This window comes from Austrofundulus limnaeus, unplaced genomic scaffold (genome assembly GCF_001266775.1).
Source record: "Austrofundulus limnaeus strain Quisiro unplaced genomic scaffold, Austrofundulus_limnaeus-1.0 Scaffold203, whole genome shotgun sequence".
Classification (NCBI taxonomy): domain Eukaryota; kingdom Metazoa; phylum Chordata; class Actinopteri; order Cyprinodontiformes; family Rivulidae; genus Austrofundulus; species Austrofundulus limnaeus.
Window position 1 is genome coordinate 574,805 of NW_013952605.1, and position 3,907 is coordinate 578,711.

At 42.6% G+C, this 3,907-nt stretch overlaps 5 non-coding genes across 5 annotated transcripts; 2 read left to right on the top strand and 3 right to left on the bottom strand.

The window, feature by feature from the left end:
- Positions 1–562: 562 nt before the first annotated feature.
- On the bottom strand, positions 563–634 carry trnag-ucc (transfer RNA glycine (anticodon UCC)). Its single transcript has one exon. It is a non-coding gene; the product is annotated as a tRNA-Gly (tRNA).
- A 435-nt stretch (positions 635–1,069) lies between these two features.
- trnag-ucc (transfer RNA glycine (anticodon UCC)) lies at positions 1,070–1,141 on the bottom strand. The gene has a single exon. It is a non-coding gene; the product is annotated as a tRNA-Gly (tRNA).
- Positions 1,142–1,378: 237 nt separating this feature from the next.
- Positions 1,379–1,450, top strand: trnag-ucc (transfer RNA glycine (anticodon UCC)). The gene has a single exon. It is a non-coding gene; the product is annotated as a tRNA-Gly (tRNA).
- Positions 1,451–2,245: 795 nt separating this feature from the next.
- On the bottom strand, positions 2,246–2,317 carry trnag-ucc (transfer RNA glycine (anticodon UCC)). The gene has a single exon. It is a non-coding gene; the product is annotated as a tRNA-Gly (tRNA).
- A 1,391-nt stretch (positions 2,318–3,708) lies between these two features.
- trnag-ucc (transfer RNA glycine (anticodon UCC)) lies at positions 3,709–3,780 on the top strand. The gene has a single exon. It is a non-coding gene; the product is annotated as a tRNA-Gly (tRNA).
- Positions 3,781–3,907: the final 127 nt, after the last annotated feature.

Consider the following 3,907-nt stretch of genomic DNA (forward strand, 5'->3'; position numbering starts at 1 on the left):
ATCTATGCCACGAAGAATTGAGGCAGTTCTGAAGGCAAAAGGGGGTCCAACCCGTTACTAGCGTGGTGTACCTAATAAAGTGGCCGGTGAGTGTATACTGGGTTACTGTAATCAGTACTCGGTTGAATGTGGAATGTTAGTCAGTTCCATGTTTAAGAGTTTATACAACTTGATCAAAAATCTAATTTTCATTTATTTAAATGTTCTGTGTGTGAGTGAACATAATCAGCTCAGCAGATTGACTTTGTGTCTTTTGATGCATCACATATTTTGAGTTTTCTTGGTCAGATGGAACCATCTGCTGGACGCATCCGGTAAAACACATTTAGCTCAGATTAAAATCCTAATCCCTTTTCTCTTCGCGTGTTGGTTGTAAAGATACGATTTTCGAATACATGACACAATGTTTTTTTGTTTTTTTTTTAATCTCAGGGGTCTTTTTTTCCATGTTGCTGGTTTGTGTAATTGAAGTTTACTTGGTGTTTGATGAGCAGATGTGGGGACAGCAGCTGGATCAGCAGCACTGCTGACGTGGCAAAAATTCCTCCAGAACCTAAACTTCTGCGATGGCCGGGAATCGAACCCGGGTCAACTGCTTGGAAGGCAGCTATGCTCACCACTATACCACCATCGCATAAAAAATTGTACAACATTTTTTTTATCCAGGAATCCAAGAAGGAACAGCTCTGTGGGTCTATGTTTTGATGCTTAGATTCTCTTTTAGATGCGTCTGGCACACATGATTTGAATGAATGAATAAAAAGCAGGCTTCTGTAGACTTCTACAGAGAAACAGATAAAATGTGCAGGTTAGTAGCTAGTGGCTGTCCTGGAGGAGCAAAACAGCTGCAGCGCCTAATGATCCATCCATGCGTAAAGACGCACAGCGCGTTGGATGCCACCCTTATTCCAGCTGATCAGCATAATTAATTTAGCTAGTTGTAGTAAATTGGAGTCTCATCTGAGGCCAGAGAAATCAGAGGTCCGAAAAAARGCAGCGTGTGATWGTAGCATGTACTAGACTGTGTAGTGGTGATGTGCGTTTTCCAAGGAAAAAAACCGTGAAGATCTGCGATGGCCGGGAATCGAACCCGGGTCAACTGCTTGGAAGGCAGCTATGCTCACCACTATACCACCATCGCATAAGATTCAGATGTTCTCCATGACCCAGATAAAATAAAATACAGAGCAGACATACAGCAGTTCAGTTTCTGTTTCTGTGCTGAAACAAGCTGCAGCACCTAATGATCCATCCGTGCGTAAAGGCGCACAGAGCGTTGGATATTGCTGCTCAAACTGGAGTGAACAGAAATAGAACCTGAACTGCTATCTCCTCTGTCTTATTTCCAATTTACTTATGGAGAACATCTGGATTTCGTGCGATGGTGGTATAGTGGTGAGCATAGCTGCCTTCCAAGCAGTTGACCCGGGTTCGATTCCCGGCCATCGCAGATYCMCACTTTTCTTTCCATGGAAAATACACATCATCCTCTACACAGACCAGTACATGTTGCTATCATCATAGGATGCTTATTCCCAGACATCCCACGGATGTAACGCAATGTGAGGATTTAAGGCCAGTGAGGGTAAGGGCGCTGTTTCCATGTCCTTTCTATTATTACTTGGAAGGCAGCTAGCTGCTCACCAGTAAACCACCATCGCATGGGGTTTAGCTCTAATAAAGAAACAATAAGGTTGTCCCAGGAGTCTATCTTGAACTGTTCTGTAAGTCTATACTTGAGATGTTAATGTGATTTGGTACACCTGATTTGAATGAATGAGAGATAATCAGGCTTCTGCAGAGACACAGATAAAACATGCAGGTAGAAGTGTCTGTCGTGGGGRAAAAAAACCCAGCTGCAGCTCCTAATGATCCATCTGTGCGTAAAGACGCACAGCGTGCTGGATTCCTGCCTTATTCCAGCTGATCAGCAACATTAATTTAYCAGCCAGACTCATATCTCAAAAGCCTTACATACAGTGAAGCAAAGTTGCTGTTTTAACTTAAGAAGGAAAAAAAAAGGATAGAAATTGTTTTAATTAAAGCTCATGTGTTTTGTTTTGGGACACATTTCTGTCAGTATGAATTCTAATGCCACGTTTAAAAAAGAAAAGCATGAAGACTGAGATGTGCGAACGTTGGATGATATCAGAGGTTCCGAAAACGAAAGCAGCCTATGATAGCAACATGTACTGGACTGTGTAGAGGGCGATGTGTATTTTCCATGGAAAGAAAAGTGTGAATCTGCGATGGCCGGGAATCGAACCCGGGTCAACTGCTTGGAAGGCAGCTATGCTCACCACTATACCACCATCGCATGAAATCCAGATGTTCTCCGTGACCAGGATGAAAACAAAAGACAGAGCATATAAACATCAGTTCAGTTTCTATTTCTGTGCTGAAACAWGCTGCAGCTCCTAATGATCCATCCGTGCGTAAAGGCGCACAGAGCGTTGGATATTGCTGCTGATCAGCAACATCATCAGCTGGGGTAAATGAGTCCCATATCCCCAAAGGTTTGAATACAGAAACAAAGTGAAGCGTAGATGTTTTTTTAACTTGAAGGAAAAAGCTAAGGAGGCTAAAAAAGAGGAGGGGCATTTTTCTAAAGCTTTCCATTCTGAAACAAAGTGTCCACCTTTACTCCAGACGCTGCTTCAATTCAAACACTTTTTGATCTGACACATTCATTTTAATAAAAGTTCTGCTCTGTTGTTTTGGGACTCATTCTGTCTACCAGCGCAGCAAATTCAAATACCACTCTGACAATAAATAAGAGGTGAAGACTGAAATGTACGAGCGCCGGTTAGAATCAGAGGTTGTCTRAAAGGAATGATACCTCCATCTACTGACTGCGTCCTGAGCGCTTCAAAAAGAAATAAATAATGTTGCCATGGCCGGGAATCGAACCCCATTCCGGTGACGAAAATAGTCTGTTAACTTTTCCAATGCGTTCTCTGATAGTTCTTAACACTACGGATGTAGTGCACTGTTTGTCCACCAGCGGGGATTTTGGGGGCGCTGTTTCCACGTCTTCTCATTTATTACAGTGAGGAAGAGACCCAGGTTCATCGCAACTTTCCACTTTTTTCTATGTAAAATGCACATCACCCACGACACCGTCCATTAGCCTATATCTTGGTATCATCGGCTGCTTTTGCTTTCGGGTCTCTGATTTCATCCAACGTTTACTTCGCACATCTCAGTCTTCATGATTTCCTCCTAAAAACGTGGCATTTGAATTCATTCATACTGACAGACAAAATGTGTCGAGAAACAACAAAACAAAACACAAGATCTTTAATTAAAACTGTGTCAAAAGGCGTGTCTCCTGTAAACAAGGGGACGCTGCGGCAGGAGTAAAGGTGGACACTTTCACACTTTAAAACTCCAGAAAAATGCTTCTCTTTCTCTTTCTTGTTTCAATCTATTTTTCCTTCTCAAGTTAAAATAAAAGCAAATCTGCTTCACTCCGTTTCTGGGTGTAAGGCTTCTGAGATATGAAACTCCARTTTACTACAGCTAGCTGATCATTTAATGTAGCTAAACTCCAGTTTTTGCAGCAATATCCAACGCTCTGTGCGCCTTTACGCACGGATGGATCATTAGGARCTGCAGCTCGTTTCAGCTCAGAAATAGAAACTGAACTGCTGTKTGTCTGCTCTGTATTTTATTTTATCTGGGTCATGGAGAACATCTGAGTTTTGTGCGATGGTGGTATAGTGGTGAGCATAGCTGCCTTCCGAGCAGTTGACACGGGTTCGATTCCCGGCCATCGCAGATTTCCAGGGTTTATTTTTCCATGGAAAATGCACATCACCCACTACACAGTCTAGTACATGCTACAATCACACGCTGCTATTCTTCGGACCTCTGATTTCTCTGGCCTCAGATGAGACTCCAATAT